This window comes from Onychostruthus taczanowskii, unplaced genomic scaffold (genome assembly GCF_017590055.1).
Source record: "Onychostruthus taczanowskii isolate IOZ18803 unplaced genomic scaffold, ASM1759005v1 scaffold100, whole genome shotgun sequence".
NCBI lineage: Eukaryota > Metazoa > Chordata > Aves > Passeriformes > Passeridae > Onychostruthus > Onychostruthus taczanowskii.
Genome location: NW_024496527.1, coordinates 2,147,433 through 2,174,773, shown reverse-complemented (window position 1 = coordinate 2,174,773; position 27,341 = coordinate 2,147,433). Strand labels below are relative to the sequence as shown.

Sequence of the window (27,341 nt, the reverse complement as noted above, 5' to 3'; positions counted from 1 at the left end):
ACCCGGGGCTCTGTGCCCCGCTGGCTCCCCCACAGTGCAGCACAGAGCCACCCAGGGCTGCCCCTTCCTGCATCCCCCAGATCCTGCTCCTGCCTCTGCCTCCATCCCCCGTGGGGTCAGGAGCCCCCAGCATCCCCGGCAGCCTCTCCTGCTCCAGGGGTGCCCCTGGACACAGCGGGATTTGGGGGGAGTGAAGCCTGGGAAGGAGGCAGGGAGAGGACAGCTGGGGGTGAGGGGACAGCTGGGTGTCAGGGGACAGCTGGCTGTGAGGGCACAGCTGGGGATGAGGGCACAGCTGGGGGTGAGGGCACAGCTGGGGGTGAGGGCACAGCTGGGGGTGAGGGGGCAGCCGGGGGTGAGGGGACAGCCGGGGATGGGGGGACAACTGGGGGTGAGGAGACAGCTGGGGATGAGGGGACAGCCAGCTGTGAGGGGACAGCTGCCGCAGGAACGGGGCAGCGCCTCCGAGCTCGCCCACAGTCCAGGATTCATTTTAAACCGCAGGGAAGTCCTTAACAAAATAATCCAAATTTCAGATTTCTCAGCAGCCGGGAGGGGTTTTTACCTTTAAAGGCGGTGGGGGTGTGTGACACCGGAGCACAGCTAATGCCACACAAATCAGTGCTCGTCTTTGTCTGTGACCTGCCATTCCACTGGCTGTCCTTAGCGGGCTGATTTATCTGTTTTCACAGGTGATAAATTGCAGAATATTAAGATAATGGTGTAGCATTCATTACTACTCAGCTGTTTATTACCAAAATTTAAATGTAATTTAATTTCAAGTGGAAAATAATGATCATTACCGGGACAAGCAAAGACAACTCATTACTCATCTCCATCAGCGTTTTATTTAACAGAACTCAGACAACAAAAAAGAAAGATTTAGTAAATGCATTTTGAAAAAATGAAATGTTAATGGTTGATCATAAAGTAAAATACAGTGAGGCCCTGGCACAGGGTGCCCAGAGCTGCCCCTGGATCCCTGGCAGTGCCCAAGGCCAGGTTGGACACTGGGGCTGGAGCAGCCTGGCACAGTGGGAGGTGTCCCTGCCATGGCAGGGGTGGCACTGGATGAGCTGTGAGGTCCCTTCCCACCCAAACCAGTCTGGGAATCTGTAATATATTGCAGCTTTGAGGAAAATAAAATTGCCTGAGTTTATCTCCACTGCTCAGAGTTTCTGTCAAAGTGACTTTTTTCATTTTAAAGCACATTTCTTGTAAAAATTATAATTGAAATACATCACAATTTTTGAATCCGTTTAGCCAATGTAGAAATTCTCTGCTTAAATTATTGCCAGAGAGAAGCCTCAGCAGCTCCCCCAGAGCCTCCCCTGCTGCCCCTGCCATGGGGAACTGCCCCAGGCTGAATCCTGGGAATCCCAGACTGCTTGGGGTTAAAGGGACATTAAATCCCACCCAGTGCCACCCCTGCCATGGCAGGGACACCTCCCACTGTCCCAGGGTGTCCCAGTGTCCAACCTGGCCTTGGGCACTGCCAGGGATCCAGGGGCAGCCCCAGCTGCTCTGGCAATTCCAGCCCAGCCAGCAATTCCCAGTTCCCAATCTCCCATCCATCCCTGCCCTCTGCCAGTGGGAGCCATTCCCTGTGTCCTGTCCCTCTGTCCTTGTCCCCCCGCAGGGGAAGCACAGCTGGGTTATCTCCTCGTTCTCCCCTCCAGAGGCTGCAGTGCTGGGGTCGGGGTTCCTACAGACAGCTGTTCATTTTTCTTCATCAGTTTGTCCTTGCAGAATTCCCCGTGCCTGGCCCAGCGGCACCCCCAGCCCTCGGTGCCCTGAGCTGGGGCCGTTCCAGCACTGAGGAAGATGAAGATGAAGATGATGAAGAGCTGCTCCTCCTTAACCTTGGCAGCCCTTCCCTGCTGCCCTGCCCTGCCCTGCACCCCCTTTGTTGTCCTCTCCCTGCTGCAGAAGCAGTTTATTTGCAGAACATATAAAAAGCCCTGAAAATACAGTCCATGGCGATATTTCAGGCTGATGGTTTGCACTTTACAGGAGCCTTTAATCTTCCTTGGGATAAAGCAAAACCTAAATTACCAGCTGGGAAGTGCTGGGTGCTGGGCTCAGTGTGGGCCAGCTCTGGGCACACAGCCAGGCCTTTATTTGCAGAACAGAATAAAGTCCCCCCAAAAGCTCACACTTTATTTTTCCTCCCAAATCGCCCTGTCCGTTTTCTTATCGGCTCAACTTGCAAACGTTTAAAATTGGGATTAATATTGGCGAGAAAAAAACCCCATGATTTCTTGTTCTTGGTACAAGTGAAGAATACTGCCTAAAATCACACTGTTATAAATGATCCTATTATGGCTCCAGTCCTGGAGAACCTTGCCAGGATAAAGCTCGTTTCAGAGCAGAGGCTCCCAATTTTAGGATTGTAAATATTGAACAGCACAGTTTGCACTGTGCATCCCCTGTGTGCAACTGCAGCTGGTGGCACCACATTCCCAGTCCCACCTGCTCTATTTTAATGACATTTTATAGAAACAGCACCTTTAATTGGCCAAGGCTTCCTCTAAAGGCGTGGGGCTTTCTCCATCAGAATTCCAGCCAGATTTGCCCTCTGAGTTTTATAATAAACCCCTGATCTTGCTGAGAAATCCACAGAACTTCCTGATTTAAGCTGAAGGAGGGAAGATTTAATGGGAGATTGGCAATTGGGAATTGCTGGCTGGGCTGGAATTGCCAGAGCAGCTGTGGCTGCCCCTGGATGCCTGGCAGTGCCCAAGGCCAGGCTGGACACTGGGACACCCTGGGACAGTGGGAGGTGTCCCTGCCATGGCAGGGTGGCACTGGGTGGGCTCTAAAACTTAGTTCGACAGTCAGTAAAATCAGTAATTCCTAAAAAAATGCCGCTGTGTGGCAAGCTGCAGTTCCACAGAAGTTTTGGGGAGCACTGCCCTGAATTTTGGGGCCCTTGACAGTGCCAAGATGAAGCCCCAGTGCCTGTGTGCTGCTCACACTGCTCCATCCTCCGCTCTCCTCCCTGCTCCAGCTCTGGCAGAGCAGGAGGGATCCCCTGGCTCCCCCGGTTTGATGAGCTGACAGTTCCTGGTGTGCCCTGCCCAGGATCAGCAGTGCCCTGCTCTGATGGATGGAGCTCTCTTCTGCCCAAGGAAACTTGGCAGGAATTCCTGAAGGGAATGCGAGGAAGGGCCAGAGCTGGGCTTGGCGAGGTGATGGGCTCAGCTCAGCCCTGCCCCGGGGCTGGGGCCAGCTCTTCCCTCACAGACCTGCCTGGCAGGCCATTCCCCTGGAGATGGCACCTCTGGAGCCCCAGCTGTGCCCCTGCCCTGCCCACAGCCCAGGACACCCAGAGATGGCATCGGGAGTCTCAGTGGGCCAGGCTGCCGTGGCTGTGCCTGCTGCTGAAGGGAATGATCACAAACCACCTAGCTCAGAAAAGCATCCAAGATTGTAAGAGCCTGAATGAGAGATGGGGACTCCAGGTGGCTCTTCCAAATGCAGTTTATTACATCCAAGGTGTTACAGCAGTCCAGGTCGTGGGTGACAGAGCCTGTGCCTACAGCTGTCAGCTGCATCTGCAGGCAGGCCTGGAGACCCCGAGTTCAGGTTACAAATGCATTATATACTTTTCTTTGCTGAGCATCTTAATACAATAGAACCAATCTATACCTTAACTTTTATCTATAGCCTATCACAACTACTATAATTACCATATTCATGTTACTATTCTCCAATCACTAAAAGTTAGTACATTACAGTTTAAGCTAGAAGTTGTTCTTCAGTTTTCTTGCAGTGGAAAATTCTGAGACCTTTTTTCTACTTGCAACATTTGCTGACTTGTTTGCCTGTGCTATCTTTCTGCTTGGTAAAAGCATCTTCTTGTTTGAGGTGGGTTTATCATTTGCTCTAAGTCATAAAAACCCCCTTCTAACTAACAAACCCTTTGCCTCCTCGGTTATCCAGTGAGACTGGCTCAGCAATTCTTTTCTTCTATATCAAAATTTGCTTCCATGTCTATTCTTTCCTCAGCTTCTACATTCAAAAATCTTTCTGTCAAGCATACATATTTGTGAGACTTTTTGTCAAACTTTCATCCTTCCCAACACAAGACCACCAAGCCCAACCGTTTAATAGGTATTTTGGAGACTTTTGGGATTTTTTAATGGGTAACTTTTTAACTTGAGTGCCCAGCTCTGGGATGCTCAGCACAGGGAGCACAGACTTGGAGCTGTTGGAGCAAATCCAGAGACCATGGAGCTGCTGCAGGGCTGGAGCCAGGCTGGGAGAGCTGGGAATATTCCCCTGGAGAGAAGGATCCAGGGAGAGCTCAGAGCCCCTGGCAGGGCCTGGAGGGGCTCCAGAAGAGGGCTTGGGGACAAGGATATGTCCCAGAACAGGACAGCACAGTGCTGGAAGGGCAGGGAACAGCCCAGAGTTTAATTTTAGCAGGGATGGTGGTCAGAATTTGGGAATTCCTGGCTGTGACCCCGGGGACAGGCTGGGCAAAGCCTGGCAAGGCCCATGCAGGTGGTGCCAGCAGGGCTGTGTAGGGCAGGTGGGATGTGCCCTGTCCATCCCAGCAGGGCTGTCCTGGGCTGGGACACTGCCTGCTGGGCAGGGGACACGCCAGGGCAGGAACCTCCACAGAAATGCAGGAATGCAGTGGGGTGAAATTCAGTAGTGCTGGAACAGGGCAAGCAGGGACAACGGGAAGGCAGCACTCGGAGCAGGAGGGATGCAGGCAGAGCCTGTGGCAGCAGTGCAGCCCTGCTGGGACAGCAGGCAGGTCCTGCAGGGCTGCAGGGAGCAGCACACCCCGGGCAGCCTCAGCTGCAGCCCCGGCTCACCCTGACAGCACCGAGGGGCAGGAGGAGGAAAATTCACAGTTAAAAATAACCAACAAGCACCAGTGAATATCTGAGCAGCATGGCCCAGTTGTTAGACTGAAAGCTCAGAGATTTCTGGCCTATTCCCAAGAGGAGCGAGCAGCTCTGGTCAGGATTCAGGGGAGAAATTGGTGTTTACTGAAAAAGGGAATGAGCACGGGGATATCCAGGAGGATAAGCACAGAAATTAGTTCAAAATCACATGGGAGAGGTCTCCTCGACTGGGAAGTCTGGCCCAGAAGCTGTTGGGAATGCAGGGAAGAGCTGCTGGAAGGGGGAGAGGCTGCAGGGTGGGACTGCACACACACAGGAAGGGAAGGAGAGAGAGAAAAGGGCCGAGCTCCCCAAAGTCTGGCCAACATCCTCTTCTCCCAGAGCCCTGGGACTGCAGGGACACTGCTCACAATGCCTCAGGTTTGGCTTTTCTATTTTCAGGTTCTGAGCTGCTTTAGTGTGCAATTCTGGGCTTCACGTCAGGGCGTGGTGAGCTCTGTGCACAGAGCAGGGAGACAAAACAATTCCTGCTCCAGCTGGGCACCAAGGACAAATGATCCAAATCTCAGCCCAGGAGCACAAACCCCGTGGGCTGCAGAGAGAAAAACAAGCAGGATGGGAGTGCAGGGGCTGAGCTGGAATTGGACACTGAACTGCAATGTGCACATGGAGCAGAGCTGATCCCAGGGAGAGACCCCGGGAGCGCTCGTGCATTTTGGGACCATTTGGGTTCATCTTGGCTGCAGCCCTGGCTGGGCTCTTGTGCTGCCCAAGGTGGATCCATGGAGGAGATCCTTGGAATCAATCCCTGCTTTATTCTGGAACTCCATCCAGCCTCTGCTCTGGGGCAGTCTCCCCAAGGGACACTGCAGCAGCCCCAGGGCACATCCCAAGGGATGGTTTCACAGCCCTCCCCTGCCCAGGGACAGACCCAAGGCAGGAGCCTTTGCTCTGGGGCTCCAGAGCCACCTTTGGGGGCACAGCCCATCCCCAGCAGGATGAAGGGGTGCCTCTCTGGTAGGTGCTGCATCCCTTTGCTGCTGCTGGCTCTGCACAGGGGCTGCATTGAAACCATTTTATGGGTGAGTTTGCACAGTTATGGGCACCCAACCACGTGACTGGACCCCATTTCCAGGGGGCTGGAGGTGCACCTGGAGCTGCTGAGCATCCCTCTGCCTCTCCCTGGCATTCAGAGCAGCCTTGCTCTCTGGGGATCCCTGGGTCCAGGGATCCACTGTTACCCAGGTGTGAAATGGTGCAGGCAGCGGGCTGGGAACCTGCCCCTCCCCACATCGACCCCAGGGAGGAGAGGCTTGTGCTGAGAGGTTTGTGCTGAGTTTAACGCTCCCTGAACTGCCTAACCTCAGGAACCAAAGTTTCAAACTGGAGAACTAAAAATACTAGTGGGGGGGCTCAGACTATGCTGTGGGTGCTGAGTAAAGCCCCAATTTTAGTATTTCATCATGGGGAACCTTGCCACACTGACCAGCCCCTCAGAGGTTCCATAAAGACATTTCCTGTTCTGCCTCCCGTGCACAAGTGCAAATCTCACCCAGGTAACAAAAACACTCGGTGGGCTCCAGTTTCACTGCTCTCAGCCTGAGAAAGCAGCACAGACACCCTCTTCTCTTCTCTTCTCTTCTCTTCTCTTCTCTTCTCTTCTCTTCTCTTCTCCTCTCCTCTCCTCTCCTCTCCTCTCCTCTATTTTTTCTCTTTTCTTTTCTCCCCAAAGCAGCTCCAGAGCTTTGTTTAAGAATTGCCGTTTAGAATTTACTAAAAAGCATCAACAGTGCCGAGGCTGCAAACCCTACCATGTAATTAGGAGTTAAACTCAACTCCCCACAGCAGCAAAGCACCGAGAAAAGCCAGCCCTGTGGATATGTTAGGTATTTTAATTCCCTTTTTTATCCCAGCCTAAATGACTGTGTTCTATTACCAAAGGAATATTGAGACAGAAAGTAAATGCAGAGGGACACTCCTGAGTAGGCAGCTGTTCAGGAAAACAGTTTAATAAAAATAGCTACTGTGCTGCCTGGAAATCCTCCAGAGCCAGGCTGGAAAGCTTCTCCTGCACTTGATTTAAGGAAAAAGGCACAGCTCCCACCCACCTGCTCTTCCAGGACCACATTTCTCTTTGCTCTCCCACTCTCCCATGACCTCAATATTCCGGTTGTCTTCCACTCTCAAGGAGATTAAATAGCAGAAAGATCTTCAGAGAAGTTTAGTACAAATCAAATGCATTTTCAGCTGATGCATAATGAAATCACTGCTGTCAGATGGTGCAGATAGAGGGATTCAAAAGTAATTTGGGGATATTTGTGCAAGGCCACCACCATTAAATCTAACAGCAGAGAAATCCCTATAGAGGAACTGCTGAAAGCTGGAAATAACAGCCAGAGGAGGCACCACCCTATTCAAACACCATTTCTCATGTTTTAGTCACCTGCTGTCAACCAGCCACTGGCCCCAATGAAGTCTTATAGGAAATAATGGAGCATTAATTTTATTCCAACATGGAACAGTGGTTTTAACTGAGAAAACCCCCAGAGAGCCCTGCAGTGCCCAGGTCACCAGGAGAACCCGTGTCCAGAGGGCTCAGCACAAAGCCTTGGGGGGGTTTGGAGACAGCTGACCAGAAGAAGGGCAGGGAAAGGGCAGGGAAAGGGCAGGGAAGTGCAGGGAAAGGGCAGAGGAAACGACAGGGGAAGGGCAGGGTGATGCTCTGGGGGTGAGGATGCTGATCTGGGGTCAGGATGGGCTCTGGGGTCAGGATCCTGCTCTGGGATCAGGATGGGCTCTCGGGTCAGGATCCTGCTCTGGGGTCAGGATGGACTCTGGGGTCAGGATCCTGCTCTGGGGTCAGGATCCTACTCTGGGGTCAGGATGGGCTCTGGGGTCAGGATTCTGCTCTGCTCACTGAGACCCCACAGACCAAAAGCAGCAGTGTTCCCGGAGCCCCCCGAGCCTGAGCAGCCCCTCCGGCTCCCTCAGCACAGATCAGCTCAGCCCGAGGATTTCCCTAACAGAACTGAGCAGTTCTCCCACCCAGATCTTCACCTTCAGTCCATTATGCCATCCCAGGAGCTCATCACATCCCCATTTGTTGGTGCTGGGCAGCAGCTGCTCCTAGCACCAACAGCACTGGCTCGTCTTGGAGCCCAGAGCCCTCCAGCCCCTCCGTGGCCTTTCCACAGCAAGCAGGGGCTGTTTGACAGGTTCCAACCCCCTGCAGGTCATGGAGCTCCTGTGGAGGAGGAGGCAGGCCCAGGCAGGTTGGTACCCACCCTGGGAGTGCCCCAGAGCGGGTACAGGAGGTGAGAGCTGCTGCTCCTGGATGGATGGGGCAGCCTGGCACAGGTGGCACACATGGGAAATGCTGTGCGAACTCCACCGGGATCAGAGGGACCGGGGTTCCCCCTGCACCTGGGCACAGAGCTTGTGCCACCGCGGATACCATGGACAGGGACCATGGACAGAGACCATGGACGGGGGCCACTGATAGATACCATGGACAGAGGCCATGGACAGGAGCCATGGACAGGGACCACGGACAGGGACCACCATGGATACCATGGACAGGGACCATGGACAGGGACCATGGACAGGAGCCATGGACAGGGACCATGGACAGGGACCATGGACAGAGGCCATGGACAGGGACCATGGACAGGGACCACCATGGATACCATGGACAGGGACCATGGACAGAGGCCATGGACAGGAGCCATGGACAGGGGCCATGGACAGGGACCACCATGGATACCATGGACAGGGACCATGGACAGGAGCCATGGACAGAGGCCATGGACAGGGACCATGGACGGGGGCCACTGATAGATACCATGGACAGGGACCATGGACCAGAGCCATGGACAGGGACCATGGACAGGGGCCATGGACAGGAGCCATGGACAGGGACCATGGACAGGGACCATGGACAGGAGCTATGCACAGGGGCCATGGACAGGGACCACCATGGATACCATGGACAGGTGCCATGGACAGGGGCCACCATGGATACTATGGACAGGTGCCATGGACAGGGGCCACCATGGATACCATGCACAGGTGCCATGGACAGGTAGCATGGACAGGGGCCACCATGGATGCCATGGACAGGGGCCACCATGGATGCCATGGACAGGTGTCACCATGAATGTCATGGACAGGAGCCATGGACAGGTGCCACCATGGATGCCATGGACAGGTGCCATGGACAGGAGCCATGGCAGCCCCAGTCCCACTGCCACCTGCCCTGGCTCTCAGGACAGCGGGGCCTGAGCAGCTACAGCTGCACAGAAACACTGGAATGCGCACAGGGCTCTAAAGCATTCCCTGATCACCACCCCAGGTGTGCTGTGCTCACAGCTTCCCCCGAGGGCTGCAGATCCATGGCCCAGTCAGTGCATGGCCCAAATTTCCTGTATTTTCTCTTGCAGTCACAAAACCATGCAATGTCCTGAGCTGGAGGGACCCACAGGATCATCCCAGCCCCATCCCTGCCCAGACCCCCAACAATCCCACCCTGGGCATCCCTGGCAGCGCTGGCCAAAGGCTCCTGGAGCTCTGGCAGCCTCGGGGCCGTGCCCATTCCCTGGGGAGCCTGGGCAGTGCCAGCACCCTCTGGAACAGTGGAACCTTTCCTGATCTCCAGCCTGAGCCTCCCTGGCCCAGCCCCAGCGTTCCCTGGCTCCTGTCCCTGTCCCAGAAGGCAGAGCTGTTCCCTCTGAGCTCTGCCCTCCGTCTGCTGCTCTCCAGCTGAACCATGCCCATGCCCTCAGCTGCTCCTCCCGCAGTTTGCCCTGCAGATGCCTTTTCCCTGAGCAGGGAGCCAGGCTGGCACACATTCCTGGCCCGTTTCCGTGGGCAGGAGCCTCGGGAGCCATCTGTGCCCAGCAGTTTGTGTGCAGAGCACGGCCACCTTCTGTTTGCCTCCTCCAGCTCCGTGCAGCAACAATCACAGGGAAACAGTTCTGTCATCCTCACCCACCGCCAGCCCCGTGGCCTCCTGAATGTGAATTAGTGTCTTAAGCAGTTTATTCATTCATGGCAATCTGTTCATTTATTTCCAGGAGATTGTAGCGCTCCGGGAAGCCTTGCATGGGGTGGTTTTTCTCTCTGAGCTCTGACTACATGAGATTTTTTATTTTTCCTAGATCGTTTCATCAGCTCAGCTTCCACAGTGCAGGGATGATGTGTGAGACAGACAGCCCTGCTTGCAGTACAGAATCCTGGAATGTCCTGAGCTGGGAGGGACCTACAGGGATCATCTCATCCCAGCCCCATCCCTGCTCAGACCCCAGCAATCCCAACCCTGGGCATCCCTGGCAGCGCTGGCCAAACCCCCCTGGAGCTCTGGCAGCCTCAGGGCCAGAAAAAAGAGAAATTCCTGTGCACTCTAAAATAAACTGCAACACAAAAAGAGAACTGGATCTCCTGGGAACACCAGCTTTGCTGAAAAGCTCCCAACACCCCCATGTTTTATCCAGCTCCAAAGCAGGAGCAGCCATGTCGCTGCCACAGTTGACACCTGGAGCAGGCCACAGCCCAGTGCAGTAAAATATTCGCGTTTAAAGCAAAGAGCATGAAACAACAGAAATCTTTCCAAAGCTCAAATAAATGTTATTCCGACTGAAGGAACATCATCCAACTTGAGGTTTTCATAGAATCACTGAAACATGGAATGGTTTGGTTTGGAGGGACTTCAAAGCCACCCAGTGCCAGCCCTGCCAAGGCAGGGACATCTCCCACTGTCCCAGGCTGCTCCAGCCCCAGTGTCCAGCCTGGCCTTGGGCACTGCCAGAGATCCAGGGGCAGCCACAGCTGCTCTGGGCACCTGTGCCAGGGCCTGCCCACCCTCCCAGACAGGATTCCCTTCTGGCTTGGCCCAGTTTCTTCCCAGTCCTGTTCTGACAGCTCTGGCAGCTCCACCCTGATCCCATTGCTGCTGCCAGCACCCTGAACCTGGCTGACCCTGAACCGTCCCCAGGGACGGGACCTCATCGCTGTCACACTGAGCACGTCCTGCAGGCTCCTCTTTGTCCCTGCTGTTTTCAGCTCCCCTTTTTCCCGAGCCCCCAAATGCTCCCTCCCTCCTCTGGGCTCCAACCCGCATCCCTGAGCGCTGGGATTCCCTGTGGCACAGGATTCCCTCTGGCAGTGTTCAGGGTAAATCCCCTCCTCTCCTGCCTGCCCCGAGGCTCCGGGAAGCGGAGCAGCTCCCAAAGCAGCGCTCCCAGAGCAGCCCGGTCAGGGACGGGGGCTTGGGATTCCCTGCATCATCCCAGGGGTTCCTGCAGCTGGCATCCCACATTCCTGCCAGGAATGGTCCCCAGTTCCTGCTGGGAATGGTCCCCAATTCCTGCCTGGAATGATCCTGTTACTGCTGCCAGGAATGATCCCATTAGTCCTGCCGGGAACGATCCCGAATTCCTGCTGGAGTGATCCTGTTGCTCCTGCCGGGAATGATCCCATTATTCCTGCCGGGAATGATCCCCAGTTCCTGCCCGCGGTGCCCCAAGAGAGCCCAGCGTGTGACAGGTGAGCCAGGGCAGTTCCTCTGTTCCAGAAAAACCCCAAATCCCTGCTCGGCACGGCCGGGAATCCCTGCTCGGGATGCGGGCACGCGGGCTCTGCTGCTCTGACGGTCCGCGGGATCCCGGCTCCGGCAGCAATTAAAGAGCTAATTAATCATTAATTAGGGTGCGAGCCGCCCGTGTCCCGCGGGTCCCGCCGAGGAGCGGCTTTGCCTTCGCGTGATTGCCCTCTGCTGTAGACGTGGGGGCATGCACGGCCGCTGTCACCGTGTCACCGCTGCCACCACCGCCACCATGGCCACTGCCACCGCCATCATCATTGTCACCACTGCCACCACTGTCATTGTCACCACCGCCACCATGGCCACTGCCACCGCTGTCATCATTGTCACCACTGCCACTGCCACCACTGTCATCATTGTCACCACTGCCACCACTGCCACTGCCACCGCTGTCATTGTCACCACTGCCACCATGGCCACTGCCACCGCTGTCATTGTCACCACTGCCACTGCCACCACTGTCATAGCCACCACTGCCACCAGTGTCATCATTGTCACCGCTGCCACCATGGCCACTGCCACCACTGTCATCATTGTCACCACTGCCACCACTGTCATTGTCACCACTGTCCCCATGGCCACTGCCACTGCTGTCATCATTGTCCCCATGGCCACTGCCACAACCATCATCATTGTCACCGCTGTCACCACTGCCACTATTGTCATTGTCACCCTGTCACGACTGTCATCAGTGTCATCATTGTCATCATTGTCTCCATTGTCACCACTGACATCACTGTCACCACTGTCCCCATGGCCACTGTCACTGCTGTCACCACTGTCACAACTGTTACAGCCATTGTCATCTTTGTCATCATTGTCACCACTGTCACCATGGCTGCTGTCACTGTCACCATTGCCACCACAGTGACCGCCACCACTGTCACCACTGCCACCTCTACCACCAGTGCCACTGCCTCCACTGCCGCCATCTCCAACGTCACTGTCACCACCTCCACTGCCACCAGTGCCACTGCCATGGCCCCCCACTGCCACTGCCACCTCCCCTGCTGGCACCAGCACGGCCAGGGCCACCAGTGCCACCACCAGAGCCACCGCCGCCACTGCCACAACCTCTGGGACAGCGGTCCCTCCTCCCCGGTGCCACAGGAGGCAGGGGAGCCCTTCCTGGGGCTCCTGTGGCCAAGCCAATAAACCGATGGATATTTCCAGAGGCCACTGAACTGAATCCGTACTGGTGTTAAAGCACAGCCCAACTTCAGCACAAAACATCATTTACCGTTTTAAGGAGACCAAAAAAAAATCCTTAAAATTAAAAATAAAAGCAGGTTCAACTATTCCAGCAAGATTGTTGCAGCCAGCCAGAGCCCTGGGGGGAAAGCCCTGCCTTCCCCTGGTTCTTTTCCCAGGAATTGCTCCTCGTGCCTTTGATCAGCACCCAGTGCCCAGTTCCAGGATCCTGCTGGGTTCTGGGCATCTCTGGGGAAACGCAGCCCACTGATCCAGGACAACAAATCCTTCCTGGCAGGAGTGCCTGATGTCGAGAGAGATCAGAGGGACACGGAAATGTGGAGCAGAGATGAAAAGTAAATGTTGTTCCCTGTAATTTGATGGGAAGGACTTTTTCAAGTATTCCCATGTTTTGTTCAGATTAACTTATCTCTGCTTTCCCACCGACACCCAGGAGCTGCGGGGAAGGGAGAAGGGAAGGCAGCAAATAAATGAGCAGTAAACAGATAAATAAACCTGGGAAGATGAAGAGTTTGCATTCAGATTTCACCAGGAGCAAAAAACAAAAGGGGAGCTGAAATGCTGTGATGCACAAACAACTCTGGCAAACAATTCAGTTTAAAATCCGTATTTATTGGAGGAGGTCTGAGGCTCCAGCACGGCCCCCGGGTTTTGGGAAGGGCTTGGCAGTGTTCCCATGGCTGACACCACCTTGGGGGGACCCCATGGAACCCCAGAATGGATGGAAGGGACCTTAAAGTCCTTCTCACCCCACCCCTGCCATGGCAGGGACATCTCCCATTGTCCCAGGGTGTCCCAGTGTCCAGCCTGGCCTTGGGCACTGCCAGGGATCCGGGGCAGCCACAGCTGCTCTGGGAATTCCAGCTCAGCCAGCAATTCCCAATTTCCCACCCATCCCTGCCCTCCTTTGGCTTCCAGAAGCTCAGAGGCAGGAGCTGAGCCTGCCTGGGGCTGTCCCCTCCGTGCAGACTGACAGGAATTGCACCTGGCCCCTGAGTGGATTTCCAGTGAGAGGAACTATCCCTTGGATATTCTGGTTTGATTTGCTCAACGCTAAAATTGTTTTTTTCTCTATTTCAAGCATGTCTGGCTGCTGCTCTTGGGCACTTGGCCTTGTTGTACCTTTGTCTGATAAATCAGAGACCTTTGTTTTCAGGCATCTTCTCCCCTGACAGTGCTCAGGTAGAGATGAAATCAGGGGTTGTTCTCATCGGGCAAAGTAAATAAATGCAGTTTGCTCAGTGTTCCACTGTAAGATGGGTTTTGTGCACCTCAACTCTTCCTGTCCTCCTCATCCAGGGATGGGGACAAATATTTTAGCAGGGCCTGTGGCAGTAGAGCAAAGGGTGATGTTTGACCTGAGAGAGGAGATTTACATTGATATGGTTTTATACAATGAGGGTGGCACAGGTGCCCAGAGCAGCTGTGGCTGCCCCTGGACCCCGGCACTGCCCAAGGCCAGGCTGGACACTGTGGCTGGGACACCCTGGGACAGTGGAAAGTACCCCCAAGCAGTTGTTCCCTGGGGAGGGGACAGTACCCAAGTCACCGAGGAGCTGGAATGATTCCCTGGCTCCAAAGTGAGGTTCTGGCACACAGAGGGACCCACGTGGCCCCAGAACCCAGCCCTGGGCATGCAGAGACCATCCCAGTTACAGGGCAGGGACTGGACAGGGCTGTGATGGACACCAGGGCAGCAGGGACGTGCAGCAGCAGGAATGTTGCCCCTGGAAGCAGGGAGGAGTTTCCTGTTAGTAATCCCAGGCACCTTTTCTTACCTGTTTCCTCTGGGCTGGACGCACACAGCCCCAGCTGCAGAGCTGTTGGGTTTGGGGGGGCTGGGGTCACCATTTTCCAGGGATAGGGGCAGCTTCAAACCAGCTCTGCTCAGGATGAAGTCCCTGCTCCTGCCCCTGGGTGTCTGCAGGTGCATCCTCAGCATCCAAGGCTGGCTGGGACAGGTGAGGCTGCGTGGGCTGCTCTGCCCTGCCCCTTGAGCAGGGCCTTCCCGTGGGTTCCCAGGAACCATCCCAGACCCCTGGGATGTGCCAGCACCAGGCTCTGGCCAGAGGATCCTCCAGTTCCCCAGGGAGCTGCAGGAACAGCCAGGCCAGGCCTTACCTGAGCTGCCTGAAAAATGCAACAATTCTGAGCAATCCAAAAATTCCCCCCTGTTCTGGACAATGCTGAGTGCACACCTCCAGTGCAGGAGCCAGTCTGGGGCTCCTCAGCTCTGGAAGGACCTGGAGGGGCTGGAGCATGTCCGGGGAAGGGAATGGAGCTGGGAAGGACTGGAGAATTCCTGAAGGAGCTGGAGAATTCCTGAGAGAGCTGGGAAGGGCTGGAGAACTCCTGAGAGAGCTGGAAAGGGCTGGAGAATTCCTGAAGTGAGAATTTCCCCATGGAAAGGGTGCTCAGGCCTTGGCACTGCCCAGGGAGGGTTGGAGTGCCCATCCCTGTGGGGATTTAACAGCCATGCAGATGTGACACTTGGGCACAGGGGACAGGGCTGGGGAAGGGTTGGACTCCACGGTCTGAGGGGGCTTTTCCAGCCTGAAGAACCCCATGATTCCAAGATGCAGAAGTCACCACGGTATCTTCCTGGAGAGGCTCAAACCCCTGAAGAGAAAAACACCCTCCTGCTCTAGCAAACACGATCCAAGCCGATCCTTCCCTTCCCTCTCCATCTGCTCAGAAGCATTTGAAGTGCCTGCGAGCGGCGGCGAGGGACAGCAGTGATGGAGGGGTGTCAGAGCAGCGCTGCTGGCAGCTGGCAGCAAATTAAGATATAGCTCTGCAACCCTTCCAGCTCCAAGTGGCCCCACAGGGACATCAGCAGCAGCAGCAGCACGGAGAGCGTGCCAAGGGGAAGCGCTCTCAGCACTGCTGTGCTGAGCTGGGCTCAGCCAGGCAGGCTGGCCTGAGCAGAGCAGCCCGAGGGGCCAGAGCTGCAGGGGCTGCTCGGTGGCCAAGGGCTGGAGCACCCAGAGCAGCGCCAGCCCTGCCTCCCAGCCCCGCTGCAGGGCTTGGGCTGGTTTCTGAAGGTTTAGGGTTTCTGTCTCCAAGGCAGGAGGAACAGTCACAGGTGCAGGGTTTGGGCTGATTTCTGAAGGTTTAGGTTTTCTGTCTCCAAGGCAGGAGGAGCAGCCCTAGGTGCAGGGTTTGGGCTGATTTCTGAAGGTTTAGGGTTTCTGTCTCCAAGGCAGGAGGAGCAGCTCCCAGTGCAGGGTTTGCGCTGATTTCTGAAGGTTTAGGGTTTCTGTGTCCAAGGCAGGAGGAGCAGCCCCAGGTGCAGGGTTTGGGCTGATTTCTGAAGGTTTAGGGTTTCTGTCTCCAAGGCAGGAGGAACAGTCACAGGTGCAGGGTTTGGGCTGATTTCTGAAGGTTTAGGGTTTCTGTGTCCAAGGCAGGAGGAGCAGCCCCAGGTGCAGGGTTTGGGCTGATTTCTGAAGGTTTAGGTTTTCTGTCTCCAAGGCAGGAGGAGCAGCTCCCAGTGCAGGGTTTGCGCTGATTTCTGAAGGTTTAGGGTTTCTGTGTCCAAGGCAGGAGGAGCAGCCCCAGGTGCAGGGGTTGGGCTGATTTCTGAAGGTTTAGGGTTTCTATCTCAAGGCAGGATGAGCAGCCCTGTGGATGGATGCTTACTGAAGGACTGGCCAGGGGAATCCATCCCTGTCCCAGAGGCCTCCAGCTCAGGGAGAATTCCCTTACAGAAAGGCTTTTCGAGCACTGGAGGGGCTGACCTGCAGAGCTGCCTTTTCCACCACATATCCAGGAGGTACCTGGTCATTTTCCCAGGCTCCCCCCTTTTCAGGGGGCCAGCTGGGTGCCCCCCTCACTTAGAACACAACCAAGGCTGTGATCCAAGCCAGGCTGGGTGGGAACTGGAGCAGCCTGGGGCACTGGGAGGTGTCCCTGCCCTTGGCAGGGCTGGGATGGGATGAGCCTTAAGGCACTTCCAAGCCAAACCAATCCTGCAGGAATCCCATCTCCTGGGCTCAGGTGTCTCCCTGTGAGCTCTGGGTGTGAGGCAGGGCCTGGGATGGGATGGCAGGAGGTTCCACAGAGGCCAGGACACAGCAAATAAAACAGCAGCAGGTGCTTCCTGGTGGGCAGATATCAGCACATCTACCCATCAAGTGTCAGCACAGGAACAGCTTCACAACCCCAAACTCCCCAGGAGAAAATGCAAGGGGACCTGACAGATTCATAAAGCCAGACACAGCACTGGGAAGGAGCAGAGGGGTACAGATGGAGACACCTGGGTTTACAGTGGGGTTATGTTATCCTCCCTCCTGAGACAGCCAAACCCAGCCCTCCTCCATCCCACTGCCACAGCTCCAGGCTGCTCTCAGGCATGAGGGCTTGGCCACGGCCCCGAGGAAAAGCCCTGAGAGCAGGAAGCTCAGGCTTTGAGGAACACCATGGACGGACGGAGCCACTGGGGCCTGGAAGGGTTCCAAAAACCTCTGGCTGTGGCACGTGGGGACATGGGTTAGGGGTGGCTTTGGCAGAGCTGGGGAAGGGTTGTGGCTGGATGGGCTGAGGGGTCTTTTCCAGCCTTGATTCCATGAATGAAAGGATGCCTGTGTGCCACCTAAATCCAGGGTACTTCCCTGCCCTGGCAGGAACAACACGCGGGGCTTGATGAAGGGTGCCAGCAAGGTCAGGCATTTCTGTGTCTGCCACACATCCCACCCCGAGAGAGCACTCACCTGGGTGGAGATCCTGACCCTGAGCAGAGGAAGCCTGAGCTCTGAGAGGGTCCTGGGACAGGACAAGGACCTGGGGCTGCACATGGGGACAGGTGCCCAGGGCAAGGGAGTCACCAGCCTGAAAATGGTCAGAAAACTGAGTAAAATCAGAGAATCATGGAATATCCTGAGCTGGAGGGACCCACAGGGATCATCCCAGCCCCACCCCTGCCCACACCCCCAGCAATCCCACCCTGGGCATCCCTAGAAGCAGCTCCTGGAGCTCTGGCAGCCTCGGGGCCGTGCCCATTCCCTGGGGAGCTGTTCCAGTGCTGGTTCCACCCTCTGGGGAAGAGTCTTTCCCTGAAATCCATCCCAAACCTCCCCTGGCCCAGCCCCAGCGTTCCCTCAGGTCACACTCCATGCCAAGTTCAGTGGGAATGGTGGGGTTGGTGGAAGGTTGGAATGATGATCCCAGAGGTCTCTTCCAGCCCCAGGAATTCTGGAACTCTCTGCCCTGGCCCATCACCCAACCCCAGAGGTGCTGGTGGCCCCAGGTTTCACTGCCTGTCTTTGTGACAAGCATTTCCATCTGCAGGCAGAGAAAGGAGCCCGCTGCTGTCCCAGGATGTGCTCCGTGTGTTAATCACCCAGCGCCATAATTGCTGCCGAAGATTTTTCCTGTTGCATTTATACACTCCACCTGATTAGCAGTCATGGAACAGCAGCAATTTGCCATAATATTCTGAGAGCGCTTAATTTTCTCTTTGATGAAAGAGCTGTAAATGGAGGCACCTGTACTCAACAGCTCCTCTGATTACTTACTTCATTATTGTCACACTTCCCATTATTATTTGATATTTGCAAACAGCACTATTAGAGCTCATCCACTGCCTGGTGCCCACTGAAGGAAGAACAGGTGCTTTTTGCCTAATTACTCAGGAATATATTTTCCATAGATCCTCCTCATGCCAATTATTTCTTTGAGATGCACGCCAATTATTTCTTTGAGATGAGCTGCACTGATGAGGAAGTTTCCATGGGAATGGGCTCCTGAGGGGGAAAGGAGGATGCAAAAGGTGGCAGGAATGCAGGCAGGTAACCTCGGTGGGATAGGCAAGAGCAAAGACAAACAAGGCTTTGCCAGAGCAGCTGTGGCTGCCCCTGGATCCCTGGCAGTGCCCAAGGCCAGGCTGGACACTGGGACATCCTGGGACAGTGGGAGGTGTCCCTGCCATGGCAGGAGTGGCACTGGGTGGGTTTGAGGTCCCTCCCACCCCAAACCATTCTGGGATTCTGTGAAATCCTCAGAAGAATGGTCTCTGTTCATTCCATAACAACATTTAAGTCACGGATCCTTCCCTTCCCATTTTAGTTGCACCCAGTTGTGTTTTTCCCACAGGGAATTCCAGCTGGCAGCAGGAAGAGCAGGAGTGAGCAGTGACAGACACGAACCAGGCACTGCCTGCAGCTGGGAAGGTTGAAGCTCCAGCCTTCCCCAGACCCCAGCGTGATGGGGAGGGAAGCAGGGAACAAAGCTCCATCTTCCAAACCAGCCTGCAGAATCCACTTTAAAGCCCACCCAAAGGATCAGGAGCAACATTTGCTGCTTGTGGAGCACAAGGAGGTGCTTGATTTTGATTTGCAAAGCAGAGCCCCAGCTCCTCGGGACACCCAGGGAACCTCTGCTCCTATCTGACCAGCTGGCTCAGGGAGCTGGGAGAGGAGAACATTCCCTGGCTGCTCAGGGAGCTGGGAAGCTCCATCTTCCAAACCAGCCTGCAGAATCCACTTTAAAGCCCACCCAAAGGATCAGGAGCAACATTTGCTGCTTGTGGAGCACAAGGAGGTGCTTGATTTTGATTTGCAAAGCAGAGCCCCAGCTCCTCGGGACACCCAGGGAACCTCTGCTCCTATCTGACCAGCTGGCTCAGGGAGCTGGGAGAGGAGAACATTCCCTGGCTGCTCAGGGAGCTGGGAGGGGAGAACATTCCCAGGCTCAGGGAGCTGGGAGAGGAGAACATTCCCAGGCTCAGGGAGCTGGGAGAAGAGAACATTCCCAGGCTGCTCAGGGAGCTGGGAGAGGAGAACATTCCCAGGCTGCTCAGGCTGGTAGAAGAGAAGAACCCCCCGATTTCCTGCCTGACACGAGAGGAGAACATTCCCAGGCTGCTCAGGGAGATGGGAGAGGAGAACATTCCCAGGCTGCTCAGGCTGCTCTTTCTCAAGCACTGCCCAATTTCCTGCCTGACACGATTGGAGAACATTCCCAGGCTGCTCAGGGAGCTGGGAGAGGAGAACATTCCCAGGCTGCTCAGGCTGATGGGAGAGGAGAACATTCCCAGGCTGCTCAGGCTGCTCTTTCTCAAGCACTGCCCAATTTCCTGCCTGACACGATTTAATCCAGCCAGGGATCTCATCCCTCCCAGCTCTGATGCCTCCAGAGCCTCCCAGGGATGGCAGCCCCAGAGCTGAGTCAGGGCATGTACACACAGCATCCTCACAGGATACACCAGGGAGCAGGGCTGTACCCAACACAGCATCCTCACAGGATACACCAGGGAGCAGGGCTGTACCCAACACAGCATCCTCACAGGATACACCAGGGAGCAGGGCTGTACCCAACACAGCATCCTCACAGGATACACCAGGGAGCAGGGCTGCAGCACACACAGCATCCTTACAGGATACACCAGGGAGCAGGGCTGCAGTGCACAGCATCCTCACAGGATACACCAGGGAGCAGGGCTGTACCCAACACCACATCCTCACAGGATACACCAGGGAGCAGGGCTGGGCTGCAGCCCTGACAAACGGGTTGGAGTGCAGAATTGTTCTCAGCTGGGGTGAGTCTGACACGAATGGCACAGATCAAAGCCGGTCTTGTCACCCACACTCATGAGCAGACCGTGGCACCAGGCTCTCCACGTGAGGACCCCTCCCAACAGACGTTTTTACTTCTTCCCCCCATTCCCATGTTCCTGTGCTGCTGATGTGTGTCCAGCATCACCCTACTCCTCCAATCCTCCGGGAGCCCCCAGGGTTCCAAAATCTCCCCCCAAGGTTTTGTTTTGTTGGTGCAGAAACACCAGGGGTGACAGAACTTCTCCTCCCAGGGTGACAGAACTTCTCCTGCAGCTCCAATGACAACCCCAGGATGATGCTGGAAAATTCCCCAGCAGGAATTCCCTCCCAGCCCTGGGTACGAACCCTCCACCATCCCTGTGGAATTCCAACGAGCTGATCCAGCTGGTTCAGGGGTGACCATGGCCCAGGGTGACCATGGCTCAGTGACCATGGCTGTACTGACCATGGCTGCAGTGACCATAGCTCAGGGTGACCATGGCTGTACTGACCATGGCTGCAGTGACCATGGCTGCAGTGACCATGGCCCAGGGTGACCATGGCTGCAGTGACCATGGCTGCAGTGACCATGGCTCAGTGGTGACCATGGCTGCAGTGACCATGGCTGCAGTGACCATGGCTGCAGTGACCATAGCTCAGGGGTGACCATGGCTGCAATGGCCATGGCTGCAGTGACCACAGCTCATGGGTGACCATGGCTGCAGTGACCATGGCTGTACTGACCATGGCCCAGGGGTTGCTGATCTGGTGCTCACACTTGATCTTACAGGGCTTTTCCAGCCTTGAGTCTTCCCTCCTCCACTGGTTCTCACTCACTCCTATTATTAGTATTAGCAAAATGCTCCAATTAACTTTTTCACATTTCAAAAATCAAACCAGGCTGGGCTTTGGTGAGGTTTAGCCACTAATTTATTTTCAAAGGAATGCAAGAAAGGGGTTTCTTTAGCATCAACCCTGCCATAAATTCCTATCCAATGCTTCTATTCCCATTAGCAGTGGCTGTTCTCTGTGGAGGCAGCTCTGCACTGGCTGCAGCTCTGCCTGCACTCTCTATTTTCATCTCTTTAGCCTTTTGCCATCTCTTATTGACAGCAGAGCACAGAGATTTTTTAAATGTCTCCATTCATATTGACTAAAACCTCAAGCTGAGCTATTTCAAAGGCTGGAGCAATTCAGGGAACATATAAAATTCATTCAGATGTCCCATTTTTCTATTAAAGACATGCTGCAAAAGGGGAAAAAAAATGACTTGATAAGAATATTTTTCCCCAATACTGTTGTTGGTTACGGGCATTCAAGACACAGCTCAAGGTTTTGCTGTTGGGGTCCTATGGGAGAGCACCCAAACAAAGCACAGGAATATTTCCCTGCTCCCAGCAGCCTTTGATTGAGAGCTTAGGAAGCTCTGGGAGGAGCTGCTCCAAATAAATGCAGCAGCACAAAGGGTTGGCTGAGCTCTGGTGCCACAAAGCCTTTGCAGGAAAGGATGTTTGCAGGAGGAATCCCATAAACATAAACAGACCCAAGCTGGGATTTTCCCATTAACCAAATCCAGAGTTTTCCAAACTGACTGGACGAACTTGAAATGTAAAGTTTAAACTGAGCACGTTGGTAGCATTCTGTTCTAAATTTAGAATTCTTTCTTTCAGATTGCCATGAGCAGAGGAGCCCCTTCAGCGGTACAGGATGTGCACACAGAGGCACCAGCAGGTGCAGGGATTATCTACAGCTCTGCAAATATTTGGAGGCTGAGATCAAGAGAAAATCCTGCAATTTGTGGGATTACAGCTTTGTCACGGGGTCCTGGACGAGCTGTAGATCCTCCATCTGCAGAAATATTCACTGTGCACATCCAAGAACCCCAGACTGGGCTGGGCTGGTTTGAAGCTGAAAGTGGGTTGGTTTAAATCAGATTTCGGGGAGAAATCCTCCCCTGGGAGGGTGGGGAGGGCTGGAATGGAATTGCCAGAGCAGCTGTGGCTGCCCCTGGATCCCTGGCAGTGCCCAAGGCCAGGTGGGACACTGGGGCTGGAGCACCCTGGGACAGTGGGAGGGGTCCCTGCCATGGCAGGGGTACCACTGGGTGGGATTTGAGGTCCCTTCCCATCCAAACCTTTCTGGGATCTCTGGTTTTGGGATCCTGGAGCCTGACCCCACAACACTTCCATGTGCCAGGGTGGGAGCTGCACGTTCCTGAGGAGATCACCTCCTAGGGATGGTTTGGAAAGAATCAGCCCAGCACGTCCACGATCCCTTCAGAACCTGGGACGGGACCTCTCCTCTCTCTCCAGCTTTGCTGCTTTACCTGAAGTCTCTCTGTGCCTCCAACGGGGCTGCCCTGCTGGCTGGTGTCACTGGGAGCATTCCTTAGCAATGAGAAACAGGCACAGAGCCAGGGCTGCCCTGAGGGGTCTGAGCAGTGACTGCCACCTCAGGTTCACCCCAGAGCCCCTTCCCCTGTCAGAGCACAGCCCTGCCTCTGCATTTGTCCCTGAACATCCCCCCGGGCCCTGTCTGTCCTCTCCCTGCCCACAAACCCATCATTCCATCCTGCTCCTGGGACCCGCCCAGCCCTTCCCTCTGCCCTCAGCTCTGGAGATTTCCCTGGGGGCTTTGCACCCTCCCGCGTCCCTCGCCCTCCCTGCCTGATTGCCAGGGCTGATTTGGGGGGTCTCTCCCAACCCAGAGCACACCCTGAGTGGGGCTTGGCAGGTACCTGATTTACCTGAGCACGCTGACATCTCTGCTCTCCCCTTAACCCCGTGTTGAGATAATTGCAGAGAGTGTCTGCTCACATTTAACCTTTCCCTGAAGGATGAAACAATGAGGCCTCAGCCTCCATTTGCTTCCCTGCCCTGCCTTTGTCTTCCTCTCATTCCAGATGCATTTATGCCTCCCTGTCTTTTATGCTCTTTGCCCATTTTGAGCCTTCTGTTCTCTGACTTTATTTCTGCAGGCAGGAGTCTCTTCCTTCATGTTCGTGCTCAGTAATCTGTCCATGTTTCTGGGTGTCTGGAGGATTCTTTCCATCCTCCGTGCCCTCAGCAGTGCCCACCTTCCCTCTGCAGCCTCCTCCAGGCCCAGGCAGCGCTGCTGCAGCTCCTCTGCCTCTCTCCCGGGAGGATCCTGCTGCTGCTGCTGCTGCTGCCCTGGCTGAGCTGGAATCGCCTTTTCTCACCTCTGCCATCACCCTCCTTCCTTTCTCTCCCCGGAACAACAAATTGCAGCCCTCGGTGCTGCTTCCTGGCCATTATTATCCCAATCACCCTCTGCCTCCTGCTTCCCTGGTAAACGCCAGCCGAAGAGCTGCTGCTGCCCTTTCCCAGAGCCCTGCCTACAGATCTTCAGGCAGTTTTTGTGATCAGACAGAGCTGGACACAGCCCCGGGGAGTTCCAGGGTGGTGGGGACTGAGCTGCAGTGACAGCACCAGAGCTGGGCACAGCAGAGCCCCGGGGGCAGCAGTGACAGGGCTGGGAGCCCTGCTGGGTGGGAATGGAGGGAATCCACCTTCCTCAGTCCACCCAGTGCCAGAAGGACAGAATCAGAGAATCCTGGAGTGCTTTGGGTCCAAAAAACCTCAAACCCCACCCATCCCAGCCCTGCCATGGCAGGGACACCTCCCACTGTCCCAGGCTGTCCCAGTGTCCAACCTCGCCTTGGGCACTGCCAGGCATCCAGGGGCAGCCACAGCTGCTCTGGCAATTCCAGCCCAGCCAGCAATTCCCAGTTCCCAATCTCCCATCCATCCCTGCCCTCTGGCAGTGGGAGCCATTCCCTGTGTCCTGTCCCTCCATCCTTGTCCCCAGTCCCTCTCCAGCTCTCCTGGAGCCCCTCCAGGCCCTGCTAGGGGCTCTGAGCTCTCCCTGCAGCCTCCTCCTCCCCAGCTGAACAATTCCCTCAGCCTTTCCCCACAGCAGAAGTGCTCCATCCCTCTGATCACCCCCTGCACCAGGGAATCCCTGCAAGATGCTCAGGAAGGCCCAAACCCCACCAGCCTGAAGCAAAACATCACCTGAGGTGCTGGGAATGGTCCCTGTGTCCAAGAGCATCGGCCAAGGTCCCTTTTCTTTGCTCCAGGGAATCCCTGGAGTCTCTGAGCAGGAGCTGAGGGCACATCTAGCCTGCCCTGCCTCCCCCAGCAGAGGTTCCCTCTGGAACCAGGTGAAAGCAGAGCCACTGCCACCTCTGCCCACCCAGGCTGCCTGGCACAGAGCCTGTCAGCAGGGCTGGCCACACCTCGGGATACTCAGCCCCGGGGATGAGGCTCTCCCTCCCCCAGCCCGTCAGAGCAGCCTGTGCTCATCAGAAATCAGCTCCATTCTCTGGAATCAAGCCCCTGCCAGAAATAGCACCTTCTCCCCGGGCTGTGGCAGGTGGTGCTGCTGGCTCAGCTCTGCCCGCCCTGATTGCTCATCTCCCCTGCTCCATCAGCTCCCTGCTGAGCGCTCCCCAAAGTCCCCAGGAGGGAGCCTGGAGCCTCACAAACACCCGGCTGGGCTCAGGGTCACAGCCAGCTCCCCGTCCAGAACCCTCCTCAGGGCTCGGGGGCCTCACGGAGAGCTGAGCTCCCCTGTAGGACACCTCCTGCTGGGTCCTGTGGGAGCACAGGGGCCAAACAGGCTCGGATTTCCCAGGAACTCAGACCTTAAACAGGATCGGATTTCCCAGGAACTCAGACCTTAAACAAGATTGGATTTCCCAGGTACTCAGACCTTAAAGAGGATCAGATTTCCCAGGAACTCAGACCCTAAACAGGATCAGATTTCCCAGGTACTCAGATCTTAAACAGGATCAGATTACCCAGGTACTCCGACCCGAAACAGGATCGGATTTCCCAGGTAGTCAGACCCTAAACAGGATCAGATTTCCCAGGTACTCAGATCTTAAACAGGATCAGATTACCCAGGTACTCCGACCCGAAACAGGATCGGATTTCCCAGGTAGTCAGACCCTAAACAGGATCAGATTTCCCAGATACTCAGATCTTAAACAGGATCAGATTTCCCAGGAACTCAGAGCTTTTCTGGACATTTTCCCGGGGAAAGGGCATGGAGGGACAGGACCCTGGGAATGGCTCCCACTGCCAGAGGGCAGGGATGGATGGGAGATTGGGAATTGGGAATTCCTGGCTGAGACAGAATTCCCAGAGCAGCTGTGGCTGCCCCTGGATCCCTGGCAGTGCCCAAGGCCAGGTTGGACACTGGGACACCCTGGGACAGTGGGAGGTGTCCCTGCCATGGCAGGGGTGGCACTGGGTGGGGGTTGAGGTCCCTTCCCCCCAAACCAGTCTGGGATCTCTGGTTTAGGGATCCTGGAGCCTGACCCCAGACCACTTCCATGTGCCAGGAGGGTTCTGCACGTTCCTTTGGCGAGATCAGCTCCTAGGGATGGTTTGGAAAGAATCACCCCAGCACATCCACAATCCCTTTGGAACCTTCCTCCAGGAGAGACGACCCCAAAACCCCCAACACCTGATTGAACTGGGAACCATCAGACCCAACTGGACGTCCCACCCCAGACGTGACAGCAACGGGAAGAAGCTGCAGAATGTTCTGGGCCCAGTCACGGGGGCTGTGCACAATGCCCAGGAACAGCTGCTGCACACCCAGAGTGCAAAGGGACTCTTTTTCATCCCCTCCCCTGCACACAACCCTGTGCAAAAGCCGGCTGACATCTCACAGTTGGCTGACAGAAATTAAAAATCGCCACAATATTCATTAGACTTTTCTGTTGTATTTGTAATAATGGGCCTTAGTAATTAATTACCCTGTGAGCTATTCCAGCTGAATCCACCTCTGGAATGAAAATAGGCTCTGTTCTGGGTTTTATTACTTTGTGTGGCTGTTATTTAAAAATCTATTTTTATTCACCAGTGAAACCAAAACATGTTGATAGAATGAGGCAAACCCCTTAATTTTTCACAGAGCAATTGCCCAGCCAGAGCACTTCCCTGATAAATCCTGACAGCAGAGGATGTATTACACCCTGCACAGTTACTATTTATATAAAAAAGAACTAATGAGAACAAAATAGGAATATAACACTATATTTCTTCCTCTACCCAAAATGCTTCATTTGTATCCCGCTCTCAAGTCTGAAAACCTGGCTGGGTGCTGGCACCATCCATTATCTCAAGGTAATGCAGAACCCACTGGAACCTGGGGCTCAGGAACCTGGGAATTCACCCAGCAGCTCTTCACTGCCACGGCTGCAGGGCCAAGGGGGACCCCAGCCCCCTCCTCGAGATTCCTGCTCTGAACTTTCCTCTGAGGGAGCCTCTTCCCAGCCAAACTTCTCACAAACAGCTCCCCCAGCCTCCAGAAAACTCAGATTTTACCTCCTTTTTGTTTTTATCCTCGTTAAAGAATAGCTGCGGAGGTCTAAAAAATGATTTCTGCTTTCAATAATAATGAGAAATGGAACATTGTTATACTGCAAGTTGTCTCTGATCACAAAGCACCGAACCAGAGGCTCCTGGAGAGACAGCTCTGAGGGAAAACCTGAAATACTGCAGGGAAGTCACCTTACTTTGATAATAATTAGTTTTCTTTTTTTAACCATGGAAGGCAAGTGAGACCTGCAGCAGGCTCTTGGGGCTGGTCATGCTGCATTTTCCACAGAACCACAGAATCCCAGAAAGTTTTGGGTAGGAGGGACCTCAAACCCCACCCAGTGCCACCCCTGCCATGGCAGGGACACCCTCCCCTGCCCCAGGCTGCTCCAGCCCCAGTGTCCAACCTGCAAACTGAAGGAAAAGCTGGGCACGGGCAAAGCAAGACACAAATTGAACTATCTGAGCTGTACAACAAACCCTTGGTAGAGATGGGAACTTGACCTAAACTCATCAGTCGTGGTTCAGCTCCTCGATTTCCAAAATCCTCCTCTTTTATCATGAAAAATGGGCCTTGCTTCCCCCCACTTAGGTGCCATTGAATTTCTCCCAGCTTAAAAAAATGCCACCCTTGTCTGCAGTTTTGTTAATAAAGAAAATAAACATTTCAGCACTTTCCAAATGTAATATCAGATGATGCCTTGCAGTTGGAAAACAAACCTATTTCCTGTAGTAATTTTATTTGTCTTTTGGTGAGGGGAATCATGGATCATTATCACCA

At 54.9% G+C, this 27,341-nt stretch overlaps 1 long non-coding RNA gene across 1 annotated transcript; it reads right to left on the bottom strand.

The window, feature by feature from the left end:
* Positions 1-15,914: 15,914 nt before the first annotated feature.
* Positions 15,915-24,360, bottom strand: LOC121339039. Its single transcript, XR_005953120.1, has 3 exons — positions 24,242-24,360; positions 17,385-17,502; positions 15,915-16,296 (listed from the first exon to the last, which is right to left on the bottom strand). It is a non-coding gene; the product is annotated as an uncharacterized LOC121339039 (long non-coding RNA).
* Positions 24,361-27,341: the final 2,981 nt, after the last annotated feature.